Source organism: Elgaria multicarinata, chromosome 9 (genome assembly GCF_023053635.1).
Source record: "Elgaria multicarinata webbii isolate HBS135686 ecotype San Diego chromosome 9, rElgMul1.1.pri, whole genome shotgun sequence".
Taxonomy (NCBI): Eukaryota; Metazoa; Chordata; class Lepidosauria; order Squamata; family Anguidae; genus Elgaria; species Elgaria multicarinata.
The window spans coordinates 33532580-33547131 of NC_086179.1; positions in this window are offsets into that span (position 1 = coordinate 33532580).

Consider the following 14552-nt stretch of genomic DNA (forward strand, 5'->3'; position numbering starts at 1 on the left):
GCCAATTCTGACTTGATCCAGATAATCAGTTTCATTCAAGAGTGCTTGCAGCAGAGATTCCATTATCTGGGTACCTTACCCCCAAAAGGGAATGTATGTAACCAGACAATTGTTGGCACGGATCTTTGGGACCAGGGAGTGTTTTTTCCCCAGGAGTGGGCACTCCATTTCCTTTTTCCAGGCAGCAGGGACCACACCATCATACAATGATGTATTCAACACTCCCCTGATTCATCCAATCCATCCCCCATGGCTAGCTCAAAGGACCCATGAAGGGCAAGTGTCGAGAGAGCATATGACGTGGATCACACAGATGCATGTCTATGTCATAGACATCTTGTCTATGTCCTCAGGGTCCAAAAACTGAAAGTGATCCTAGAAAGCAGGACAAGACAGAACACTGGACATCTCAACAGGCACTGCATCAACAGTGGCACTCAAGTCAGCATGAAGGTGAGTGATTTGCCATCAGATTGTTTGGCAAGCTCATCACAATGAGCCTCAGAGTTTTCTAATGCAGGAGGCACAATTATGTACATGTTCAGTCACCCCCATGAGAGACTTATATCACTTGTGTTCCAGCCATCTTCTAGCCTGTTTTGCTATCCAAAGCTCCTTGGTAAATCAGGGAGCAATCTGAACACCACGGTGCCAAAGTGGGAACTCCAGAGCGATTGTGTCAATGGTCCTGCACATGTTGCTGTTCCACAATGTGTCAAGAGGCTCAACAGAATCAAGCAGTTCTGGAAAATCCCCCATGATGATGATGTCCAACTGCTTGCATGCTTAGAATTTTAAAAAAAGATGGGACAGAGAGCATGAAAGAAAAATAAACGGGAAAACAGGGGAAAGCCTGGGATCAGGAGGTGCTAGAATGTGGATTTAAATGTTGCAAAAATATGCCTGATATATCTTGACTTGCATCTGTGCACTAGTATTTTATTGAGCAGTATCATAAATTCCTTTATACACACAGGGGCAGCTACTGTGGTTTTCCGGGCACCTGTGGACACCAGGGAAATCTGAGAGTGAAGCCAACTGGGAGTCCATTGGACTCCCTTTTCCCAGTCACTTCCCCTGCTCCCTCCCAGACACTCCTCCTCTGCCCCCACTCACTCCCAGCTGCTGCCCCTCCACTCTCCTGCCCACCAACCCACCAGACTTACCTGAGGCCTCCACGTGCACCGGTGAGCCACCCAGCCTCCTCTGCACCAAACCTCCTTTACAACACTAAATCTACTGCAGCCCAGAGTGGAGGTCTGGTATGTGTGTGCCATCTTGCCAGCACATGTGGATGCCTTTGATAAGTCCCACAGGCAGTCAAACAGGAGGGAACAGAGGCTGGCCATTAGTCAGAATCTGCCCAAATATGCTTTGGCTGCTTCGGCAATGATATGTTTCAAACAATGATATGTTTCAATGACAGCTGCATTTATTGTGTTACTTAGCAATGCAACACAAAGTTCTTCTCATAGCTTCTCACATCATGCCATGCATTGTCATAACATTTTATATAGGTAGATATATGGCCTGTATTGGCTTTTTTTATATATAAATCCTTTCCACATTTCCCCTGGGATTTCTATCCATAAACCTGCTTATCCCTACTTTTCTCTACCACCAGTTTGCACTGGCTGATTCGCCATCCGACATGTTGGACCACTCTCTCATCATCCTCAGCCACCATGGCTGTTGGCCATGCTAGCTGGGGATTAGGGAAGTCACTGTCCAAAAGAATTTTGGTGGGGCCGATCCCATAAAGATTTTGAGACATCAAAAATGCTGGATTAGCAATGAGAAGCAAAATATGGCTCAAATAGCGGAAGTTGTATGATTGTGCCCAGTGGGCTAACGAAGTCCCCTTATGAGAAGGCACTCCCAAATTTTGGTGGAGGTTGGAGTATCTTCTAACTATTGGAATGTATGACTTTCTTATAACATTATTGGACCAAAGAGTTATATAGTGGCACGCACTGGAAGGTTATTGTCACTCTAGCAGCATCATTTTTCAGTTTTGGGGGCATGCCTGGCTGGGGAATGCTGGGAGTTGTAGGGCTTTTTTCTCTCTAAACAAGCATAGGATTGGCCCGGTTCAGACAACACACTAAACCATGCTGCTTTACCACAAAATGGTTAAGGGAATGCATTAAGGTCAATGCATGCCGTTAACCATTTTGTGGTTAAGCAGCATGGTTTAGCGTGTTGTCTGAACTAGGCCATTGTTTCCTAAGTGAATGAAGTCTGCTGGAGATTATAAATTTCCATTATATGGAGTTTGAAGAATAAGGGTAATACTGGAACTAAATGCCCTCAATAGAGAAAGAATAAAATTAGCTATCTCCATATAGATGTTAAATTCATGAATATATCCCTAATTGTAATTAGTTTCCTTTTGGAATTAGATTTCATTAGTCAAGTTATACTAACTCCTTAGGAGACTTAGGTGGGAAGAGACTGGAAGCTGCCAGAATTTCTTTCAATACACCCATTGAGATCTCTCCCCCATAACATATGAGTCCAGGTGCTCTTTAAAATAGTAGGAGGTGGCAGCTATTGATTCATGGTGTGTTTTAGGGTGGATTTCATCTCAGTGGTAAGGCTGGAGCAACTGACATCTAACCAATTTGGATTACCAAGTGATCCCCTGGGGTGCTGGAAAGGTAAGAGGTCTCCAGAAGTCCCTAGAGATATCACAGTGGGCTTTTCTAAACAGCTCTGCAAGAACATTGTGTGCCTATTTGTCACTATCACTCCTGCTAATGGTGAATATAACTGGTGAGTGCCAAGAGGATTGTAATTAAAATGTGGCTATTGAGAAACAAGAGGAAGTAACAGTAGGCTGGAAGGAACCCCCAAGGTTTGCAGAATCACGCACACACCCCCACCCTCACACCCCTACACACCATATTTAGATTTTTTTAAAAAAACTAAATGGGGAGGGGGCTCCAAACAGCCCAACAAGGAATAAACATGTTCAGAGAACACAGAGTGTTTTTGGGGGACAAGGACAAATAACCAGGGGGATGGAATGGAATATTCCAGAAGAGGACATGGCTGACTGGCTGGCTGGAATACTGTAAAAAAGCAAGAGATCTGGTCTGACCCCTTATGGCTAAAACAGTGAACTGGAAAGAAAGGGGTGGGGAAGCTTCTAATCGTCCCACTATCAATAATTTTGTACAGGTGAGTGAAATGCTTAAGAAGTCTTTAATATACTATGTACCAAAAACGGACTGTATACCTCAAATAAATCCTAACTGTGTAATATTATATATACCCTCAAATAAAAACTTTTAAATCAAAACCAACCAAAGGGTCAAAACACATCTGGTTTGTTTTGGTTTTAAAGTTTTATTTGAGGGTATATATAATATTACACAGTGGCTGGAATACTGAACAGGTGCACTCCACGCTCCAATATTTTGTTGCAGGCTCACTTTTTTGCACCTACTTTTAATGACCCTGTACTGCAGCCAGCAGACCAGGAAAAACACCCACACAACAACAACAACAACAGACAAACACCTTGGTCTGAAATTCTGCCTTTAACACCAGCATTATCTGCAGGAAATAGCTGCAGGTGAAACTCTGCATGACATTATCTCCTTCTAATATCTGCAGATCAAAGAGCTGATAAAGGCACAGGGGGAGAAATGAGTAAACTATGGTGACCATATGGAAAGGAGGACAGGGCTCCTGTATCTTTAACCGTTGTATAGAAAAGAGAATTTCAGCAGGTGTCATTTCTAGGCATGCAACACCTGGTGAAATTCCCTCTGCATCACAACAGTTAAAGCTACAGGAGCCTTCCCTCTTGACTAGATACAAAAAAAGAAAAAAGAAAAAGAAAGAAAGAAAAGCAAATGCTATTTTGGGCTGCATTAATGGAAGTATAGCTTCCAAATCATGTGAGGTATTGGTTCCCCTCTATTCAGCACTGGTTAGGCCTCATCTTGAGTACTGTGTCCAGTTCTGGGCACCACACTTCAAGAAGGATACAAACAAGGTGGAGGGGGTTCAGAGGAGGGCAGTGAGGATGATCAGGGATCTGAAAACAAAGCCCTATGAGGAGGGACTGAAAGAACTGGGCATGTTTAGCCTTGAGAGGAGAAGGCCGAGGGGAGACATGATAGCACTCTTCAAATACTTGAAAGGATGTCACACAGAGGAAGGCCAGGATCTCTTCTCCATCATCCCAGAGTGCATGACACGGAATAATGGGTTATAGAATCATAGAATAGCAGAGTTGGAAGGGGCCTACAAGGCCATCGAGTCCAACCCCTGCTCAATGCAGGAATCCACCCTAAAGCATCCCTGACAGATGGTTGTCCAGCTGCCTCTTGAAGGCTTCTAGTGTGGGAGAGCCCCTAGGCTCTCCCTAGGTAACAGATTCCATTGTAGTACTGCTCTAACAGTCAGGAAGTTTTTCCTGATGTCAGGCTGGAATCAGGCTTCCTTTATCTTGAGCCCGTTATTCCGTGTCCTGCACTCTGGGAGGATCGAGAAGAGATCCTGGCCCTCCTCTGTATTAAATACTTAATACCTTTTAAGTATTTTAAGAGTGCAATCATGTCTCCCCTCAATCTTCTCTTCTCCAGGCTAAACATGCCCAGTTCTTTCAGCCTCTCTTCATAGGGCTTTGTTTCCAGACCCCTGATCATCCTGGTTGCCCTCCTCTGAACGCGCTCCAGCTTGTCTGCATCCTTCTTGAATTGTGGAGCCCAGAACTGGATGCAATACTCTAGATGAGGCCTAACCAGGGCTGAATAGAGAGGAACCAGTACCTCACATGACTTGGAAGCTATACTTCTATTAATGCAGCCCAAAATAGCATTTGCCTTTTTTGCAGCCATATCACACTGTTGGCTCATATTCAGCTTGCGATCTACAACAATTCCAAGATCCTTCTCATTTGTAGTATTGCTGAGCCAAGTATCCCCCATCTTGTAACTGTGCATTTGGTTTCTATTTCCCAAATATAGAACTTGGCATTTATCCCTATTAAATTTCATTCTGTTGTTTTCAGCCCAGCACTCCAGCCTATCAAGATCACTTTGAAGTTTGTTTCTGTCTTCCGGGGTATTAGCTATCCCACCCAATTTTGTGTCATCTGCAAATTTGATCAGCGTTCCTTGCACCTCGTCGTCCAAATCATTAATAAAAATGTTGAAGAGCACTGGGCCCAGGACTGAACCCTTCAAGTTACTAGAAGCCAGATTCTGGCTGGACATCAGGAAAAAACAATTGCCTAGGGAGGTCGTAGGCTCTCCCACCCTAGAGGCATTCAAGATGCAGCTGGACAGACATCTGTCATGTATATTTTAAGGTAGATTCTTGCATTGAGCAGAAGGTTGGACTCAATGGCCTTATAGGCCCCTTCCAATTCTACTATTCTATGATTCTATGGTATCAGAGAACCTGCCATTTTTAGCTCTTACAGGAGGCACAAGTGGAAGCTATCCTCATCTTTCTCTTAGTGCTGTCAGACAGCTACACAGAAATTAGTGTTTTGTCATTAATAATAATAATAATAATAATAATAATAATAATACCTCTTGTGAAGTTACCTGAATCTATTGTGCATTGCCTGGACAGTAGACCTTAGGAATGTGCTGCAAGCTGAGCAGGTCACTCCTTCCCCAATATCCCTCAACTCTGTAATGGCCTTTGCCCAACGAGTCATTACAGGGGTGAAGGGAGTCATGGAAATATATTGTCTGGACATCAGGTCTACCCACTGGCAAACAACAGAGAGGTAGACATGGTATGGGAATTTCTCAGAGGCCAAGTCTATCTATCTTGGTAGACCTGGTGCCTAGGTCTTATCACTGCTTAGTCACCAGATCTACCAGAAATGATAGGCCTGTTCTCTGATGCTATCAGGGGTTGGTGAGTTGGTTTTTTTTTTAAGCAACCATACACAAAATGTACAGCTAAAGGGAAAATATGCAATTCCTAAATAACATTGCTGTAGTTCAAAATTCAAGCCATGCAAAAATTGGATTGTTAGCTGATGTAAAAAGTGGCTGCTAACAAAGTGCAAAATCAAGTGAGTAGTCCAGACGCCCTCTAGGACCCTAACAGCTGATCAAGCGTAGTCATTTCTACTTCCACTGCTAAAGTAGGGTGACCATATTTGGGAAACCAAAAAAGAGGACACCTAGTGTGTGTGTGTGGGGAAGCAGCTTTCTGAGTCCTGCAGAAAGTACGTTATTCCCCCGCCACCTTAAAGAACCTGATTGGAGTGGAGGAGGGGAAAGGATTTCATTCTGCACCACCACCATCCACTCCAATTGGGGCCTTTTCTATAATGTCCACGAATGACCCACTTTTAAGACCTCAATTGGAGCTCGGGGTGGGGGAATGATGTGCCTCAAGAAAGCATGTCATTCCCTCCTGCCATGCTAATCGCAGCCTTAAAGAGGAAGGTGTGTCATTCCAGGACATTATTGAAAATTATAGAAAATCCCCCCTGACACCATGGAAAGAACAAAAACCAGGACAAATCCGGGGAAATCCTGACAGTTGGTCACCCTAGCTAAAGACACCCAACACAGACACCACTGCTACTCTCTAGAGCTGCCTTCTGGTGCCCTCCTTATATTTCAACCCCACTGTTGAAGTGTAAATTTCAACAGGAGGGGAAATGACAGTGACAAAGGGACTGATTCAAAGTCCCCCACCTTCACCATTCCCATAACTGGGTGAAAAAAAATCTAGAGTGGGCCCTACAACATGTGTCTGACAATGACATATTAAGACAGTCCCATGCTTTGTCATAGAGGACATGAAAACCTGCGCTGCCCCAGACAATGTGCCCTCAGTATGAATGTTGATGTCCCCCAAACCAGTAGCCTGGAGGACTTAAGCATCACATCTGGGACCACCTCTGTCATCTCAGATAGGGAAAATGCTAGGTAGCAGAGTGGGTGGTACACCAGCAAAATCCCCAATCTTTCCAGCTGGCTCCACACAAGATGAAAAGAGTCCAGACTAGTAGCCAGGCAAACATGAAGCCTAGGGAGACTAGGACACCCTCACATGAGGCCCAGAACCATTCTTTTCTCCTCTCCACCTCTTAGCTAAGGGTGTAATCTAGGCCCCTGTTTCCAAACTGGAAACAGTTTGAGTTTTGAATGACCAGGTTCTGAAATGATGACCAGGTTCTGAAGACAAAGAACAACCTCTGATTGCCCCAATCAAGGGTTGCATATTGTAAATTACTGCTGTTATGAAAATTTCAATTATTCTATTTTCGGCATTTCATGGCAGGTGAGGAAAAATGGAAAACTCTGGCAAAAGAGGCTGGGAGAGGTGAGAATTTTGGAGAATTTTCTCCTTAGTGAGAGGGACTGGTTTTCTACATAACTTTTTTAAATGTAGGAAGTTTTGATGGGTCTTCTATTTCTTTATTTTCTTTAACACACTTGGCACTTGCAGGAGTCCAGGAATTCTTCCTGAATGCCTATTGGAGAGGGAGAGGTCACATGGCCTCAAATAGGTATTCATGAAGAACTTCTGGCCTCTTCCAAGTACTGGGGTGTTTTTTAAAAAATAAATAAAAAAGAAAGACAACCACCAAACCATTGGCTACACTTTTAAAGGTATGTAGAAATGCTATCCACCGCCCTAAGGAGAAAATTCTGCAAATTTATTGCCCTCCCTGTGTGTAAGAGGCAGGAAAAGAGCCATGCCTCTTTCGCAGGGAGAAAAAAAAGTTCTTGAAAATAGGGGCAGGATTCGCCACAGCACTATCGAAAATGGTGGCTGCGCACACCCAGCATGCACCACAGCTCACGGTGGGTTCAATAACCCATGATGACCCAACTTTGTCATGCGAACCAGGTCACAGCAAAACAGCTCTTTGGGAAAGAGTGACAGTGCCTCCTGGCATTCCTGTGTTAATGGATTGCAAATGCATTCAATTTGAAGAAGCAAAAATCTTGAAGTTTGTAGCTTGAAAGATGTAAACAGGATGTTAGCCTCTCTGGCTTTAGTATGCAGATTTGGGTGTTTGTTGTATTTTGGTTAGTGGCTGGAAGTTTGCTTTTTTTTCTGAAGCCCATGAATGCTCCACATGTAACAGACCAGGCCAAATGTTTGAATATTTTTTCTTTCAGAGCTGTTCCTTTAGCGACTGCCCCCCTCCCGCTGTTACAGCTGCTTTAAGAAAAGCAGCAAAACGAAATGCCAGTGAGTAACAGCATTAAGGGGAAACAGCAGTGGCCTCTTAAGATTGACCTTTAGTTGAGATGTTGGTAGCCTTGGGAACATTCACACACACACGCGCGTGCAAACATACAAACCTTTCTCTCTACTACAAACCCTGGGAGGCAGAGGAAGTAGCGTGGGTGATGGAGGGTATTGTGGTCCCCATAGGTGTGAACTGTAGCTGGCTGAGGCATCAGAGCTCAAACACATAACGTGGAAAGTAACTGAACTGTGGTGTGCGATGCGGACCCATTGGCTTGGGGTTTGCGTCAATGACCGTTTCCGCTTTTCTTTTTTAATCTTCTCATCTGGCCGTCTCAGTTTCCTCCCTCCCCACCTCCTCCCCTATAGCTGCTTTGAAAACTCAAAAATAACTGAGATCAGGTTCAAAAATAAAGACTTTGATGGTTGAAGGGGGCAGCAGCAGCATGGTCCTTGTGTACACGTTTGCCTCTTCCCAGTATTTGATTCTCCCCCCCCCCCTAAAATAAACCTGGTATGGTCTAGGTCAGTTGTGGGTGGACTTCAATCCTGCAGGATCTACTTCATTTCCCCCAAGAAACCCGAGAGTCACCAGCTAGCGTCAAGTGTAAAAAAGAGAGGCGGACATACACTTAGAAATAAGGAACACTCACCCCAGGAATTTGTTTTCAGTACCCAAACTCTGCTCATAACCCTTTCACACAAAATCCAATTCCTGGTTACTCCCTTCCTACCAAGCTTTCTTTATTTCAATAACCTAATTTTGGTTGGGTTTTTTTTTTTTAACTTTTGCTAGTGTTAAACAATTGGGAGCCAGAAATCATTGGTGATCTGCTATGCAGAGATATACCAGTAGATCCTGATCTACCTGCTGCCAGGGATGGGGAAGTCATTTGTTCAGTTGCCATTTTAATGTGAATGTACCTAATTTTGCACTTTCCAACCAATGAGTGAACCAAAAGTCCAGAACCCTTTGAAATTCACTTTTTCAATTTTTGCAATGGGGATCTCTCTCTCTCTCTCTCTCTCTCTCTCTCTCTCTCTCTCTCTCTCTCTCTCTCTCTCTCTTTCAAAAATGTGTACATTAGTGAAAATGATGTTCAAAATGCATTGTTTTAGGGAAATTGCTTGAAAAATGTGTATATTTAGCGAAAATTGCATACAGAAATGCATGCATTAGGAAAATATATACAAAAATGCATATGCAAATGTCATGCTTTTTTCCTTTTTTTTTTTTTTTTTTTTTAAAGTAATCTCATTGTTTGGGATGAACTGAAGTTAAGACTAGAGAAATGAGAAACCAAGAGAAACTCTAATCAACAGGTCTTTCTACTCCTCTGCCCTTCCTTGGTCAAAGTTTTCTGCCTTAGTATCTTAAGACAATGTCATTTGAACAGTAGCCTTAACAAATGATCCACAAATATTCGTACCATTCCTACTTATTAGAAGTCATAGGTCTGCTAGCTGCATGGCTGCTACTGCTTGAAAACCAACACGAAGGAGCATGTTTGCTTTTAGGGATACTCCTAAAATTCTCCTCCTTCATATTTTCTTGGCTTCTGATGTTCCAGATTACCTGGTTCTGTGTCCAAAGTGGAACAGGTAAATGAGCAATTCTCCATTGATCTGTTTGTTTGTTTGTTTTTTAAATTTGAAATCTTGTACAAAGTTTTATGCATGCACAGTTTGCTAGTTTTCAGTTCTCTTGTGTCTTTTTTTATTTGCCCTCAACATCATCAATGAGCACACTTTGATATGGTGATATTGCATTCCAGTTTTGATATGATATTGTGTTCTTGGTTAGATCAAGATTATTTCTGTGTAGTGTTTTAGTGCCGCAGATATGTACCTGTGTGCATTGATAAAACCCCACCAAAACCAACATGATGTGGTTGTAGCAAGGTTGTTATGAAATGCCTTCTCCCTAATTTGCCAACTCAGTCACAGAAAGCAACATTTCACCAATTTTCAGGATGGGAGGGATGACTGCACATCTCTTTCGGTAGCATGGGAAGCAGAGGCTTCCTTCGTTCCTATCTGCCCCTCTCATTGTCCATGTGGGAAAGTGATAGACTGCTTAGCCAGCCAGCAGGTCCAGCTGCTGTTCTGCCTACCAGCCAGATGGCTGACAGCCACCCTTTCCTTGCCCCAAGTACTCTCAATGTAGATGTCATTTTAAAAAACCCACCCCAAACACCAAGATCTAGCTGTGGATTAGAATTCTGGCTTGCTAACAAACCATACTTTAAATCAGGGGTGAAAAACATAAGGCTTTCATTCTTGGACTGCAACTCCCATCTGCCCTAGCCAGAATAGCTAATGGTAAGGGATTATGGGAACTGCAGTCCAGCAACATCTGGAGGGCACCCATTCTCCATCCCAAGTTTAAACTAACCAGAGTTCTCCCAGTTTGGACATAACAACAGCCACAAAAAGAACCTCTGGTTTGTTTGAAATGGAAGTGGATGTTCCTATTTCTGTTCTGATCCATTCATGGCAGGGACCCTTGCAGCAAGGTGGGGCCAGTAGTTGCAGCACCATGGAAAGCTCCAAGTGCATAATTTGCTCCAAAGATGCTGAGAGGTAAGTGAGGCCTTAGGAGTCTAGTAAGCGCCACCTTCCTGCATAAAAAAATGAGCATCCTTAATGTCCAGGCCAATGTCCTGGCATGATGCACAGCATTCCTCCTTTCTGTGGCCTCCTGCCTGGTTTGCCATTGGATCTGGACCAAGAGGTACTTGACTCCTCAGATGAATTGGGCTTGGGCGATGATATCTGGGAGGGTCCTGGCTCAGCTTCTGCAGGCTCATGAGCACAAGCTTCAGTTTCGGTGTCAGGATCAGGGTCTAATTCTCCAGCCAGTGGTACAGGGATTCCAGCTATATCATTCCCTTCTGATTCTGAGATCGAGGCTAGGGCCATGCCAATCTCCTTGCAGCTGTGCTAGAGGAGGAGAAGGGGGGAAGCCTGCAACCTTGCTGCTTGCAGATGGTCATGAACATAATGGTTTAGTATGACTTACAAACAAAGCCTTTTGGCAGGGGTTGTCCATTATGATGTATTATTATTATTATTATTATTATTATTATTATTATTATTATTATTATTATTATTCTCCTTTTTTCCTCTTGTGAGGAACCCAAGGCAGCTTACTTGGTCCTGGTCCTGGTCCTCCTCCTCCCCCCTCCTCCTCCTTCCCCTCCTTCTCTCCATTCTAGCCTCCCACAACCCTGTAGCTTAGGCTGAGAATCAGTAACTGGCCCAATGTCTCTCACTGGGGACTAGAACCAGGATCTCCTGAGTTCCAGTCCAACTATTTAACTACTACTGGCTCTCATGAAAATGCCCTGTGGATGAATGGCTGCTGCTGCTGCTGCTGCTGCTGCTGCTGCTGCTGCTGCTGCTGCTGCTGCTTCTTCTTCTTCTTCTTCTTCTTCTTCTTCTTCTTCTTCTTCATTTCAGTTGAAGCTGGGGGTGTAAATCTCTCTCAGCTTTGCCCACCAGGGTTCTCTGTCCAGCAGCAGGCAAGGCCTGGTGGGCAGGGAGTGGGAGTGGCAGTGGTCTATTGGGATTCTATCCCCCTGACCAGGTGCCCTGTCCCACAGTCTGCAGGGTTCAAATGTGTGTATCTGAAGGTGGGTGCCTAGGACAGAATAGGGATTCTGTTGGTGTACCATCCACCCCGCTGCTCAACAGTCTCCCTTCCTGGGGTAGTCTTGGGCTTGGTGTTGGAGTCCCCTCGGCTTGTTGTGTCCTGTTGGGAGTGGCTTAGGACTTAATGTCTGCCATGACAACCATGGGGCTGACCCAAATAGTATCTGGCCCCACCCATGCTGCTGAGCACACTTTGGACCTTATTTTCTGTACTGGATGGGGTGACAGTGATCTGATAGTGGAGGAACTTTCTACAGTTCCATTGTCATGGACAGATCACTACCTGGTGGTGTTTAGACTTGCTGGCACTCAGAACCTCTGCAGGGGTGGGGGGCTGATTAAGATGGTCCACCCCAGGAGGCTGATGGATCCAAGTGGTTTCCTGATGGCTCTTGGGGATTTTCCTGTTGCCTCAGCAGGTGATTCTGTCAAAGCCCTGGTCGATCTCTTGAATGGAGAAATGATCAGGGCAGTGGACGCAATTTCTCCTGAGCGTCCTCTCTCACGAAGTGGAGCTATACCAGCCCCCTGGTTTTCCAGAGACCTGGCGAGCGACATTGGCAAAAAACTCGGAGTGAATCTGATTGAACATGGGCTAGAACCTATTTGAAGGCCTACTCCGTGGCAATACGGGCAGCAAAGAAATTATTCTTTTTTGTCACTATTGCATCGGCAAAGAGCTATCCAGCACAACTGTTTCGACTGGTCAGGGCCTGTTACATACTGGCTCCCAAGAGGAGTATTCAGACCTTCCGACAGCCCACTGTGACCAATTTGCCCAGCACTTGCAGATAAAATCACTTGGATCCACTCTGACTTAGATGCTATAGTTGATACAGACCCAGTGGAGATAACTTTGGCACCTGTTTGTCCACTATTGAATAATTTTCAATTTGTACAGCCTGATGCTGTTGACAGGATCCTTGGAGAGGTGAGAGCCACCACATGTATGTTAGATCCTTGCCCTTCCTGGCTTATAAAAGCAGGCAGAACAGGACAGGCTGAGTGGGTAAATGGAGTTGTCAATGCCTCCCTTCACCAAGGCAGGGTGCCAACCTGCTTGAAGGAGGCAGTGGTAAGACCTACATTGAAAAAGCCCTCCTTGAATCCCACCATATTGGATAATTACTGGCCAGTCTCCAATATTCCATTCTTCGGCAAGGTATTAGAGCATGTGGTGGCCTCCCAACTTCAGGGATTCCTGGATGAGATGGATTATCTAGATCCATTTCAATCTGGCTTCAGGCCTGGTTATGGGACAGAACAGCTTTGGTCACCTTGATGGATGACCTATGCCAGGAACTGGACAGGGGGAGTGTGTCCCTGCTGGTTCTGCTGGACCTCTCAGTGGCGGTCGATACCATCGACCATGGTATCCTTCTTGGCCACCTTGCTGGGATGTGTCTTGGAGACACTGTCTTACAGTGGCGCCATTCCTTACTGGAGGGGTGGACCCAGAAGATGCTGTTGGGGGATTCCTGTTTGACTCCTTGGTCGTTGGCCTGTGGAGTCCCTCAGGGCTCTGTTTTGTCCCACATGCTATTTAATATATACATGAAACCATTGGGAGAGGTTGTCCAGAGTTTTGGGTGCAGTGCCACCAGTATGCCGATGACACCCAACTCTACTACTCCTTTCCACTCAATTCAAGGGAAGCGGTTTCTGTGCTAAACCAATGTCTGTTGGCAGTAATGGACTGGATGAGGGCAAACAAATTGAACCTCAATCCAGACAAGACAGAAGTGCTCCTAGTCAGCCGAAAGGCAGATCAGGGAATAGGGAGTCAGCTTGTGCTGGATGGGGTTACACTCCCCCTGGATTCACCCCTGAGCCTGGATGCCCAGGTTTCAGCGGTGGCCAGGAGTGCATTTGCACAGTTAAAGCTAGAGCGCCAACTGCGCCCGTTCCTTGAGATGTCGGACTTGGTCATGGTGACACATGCCTTAGTTACATCCTGACTGGATTACTGTAAGGTGCTCTACATAGGGCTGCCTTTGAAGACTGTTTGGAAACTTCAGCTGGTTCAAAGAGCTGCAGCCAGATTATTGACCAGGGCTGGTTACAGGGAGCATACAACTCCCCTGTTAAAGCAGCTACACTGGCTTCTGGTCTGTTTCCAGGCACAATTCAAAGTGCTGGTTATCACCTATAAAGCCCTTTACAGTTCAGGTCCAGGTTATCTGAAATATTGTATTCTCCCATATGAGCCTGCCCATGCTCTGAGATCTTCTGGGGAGGCCTTTCTCTCAGTCCCACGAACATGCCAGGCACACCTGATGGGTACGCGAGAGAGGGCCTCCTCGGTGGCTGCTTCAAGGCTCTGAAACTCCCTTCCCAGGGAGGCTAGGCTGGCTCCCTCTGTGCTACACTTTTGGAGGCAGGCAAAAACTTTTTTGTTTCAGCAGGCTTTTGGTGCTTCCCTGGACCTGTGTTAATGTATTGGATTCCCTCCCCCTTGATTCCCTCCCCCTTTTTGATCTGTTACTATTTTTTTAAAAAAATAACGTGTTTTTAATTTTACTGTAGGGTTAATTCTATTTTAACTTTTGTAAATTTATATTTATATATTTTAATTGTACATGTTTTAATTTTGTAAACCGCCTTGAGTCCCAGTACTGGGAAAAAGATGGGAAATAATAATAATAATAATAATAATAATAATAATAATAATAACAACTGTTGTATTGAACCATGTTTCCTGATTC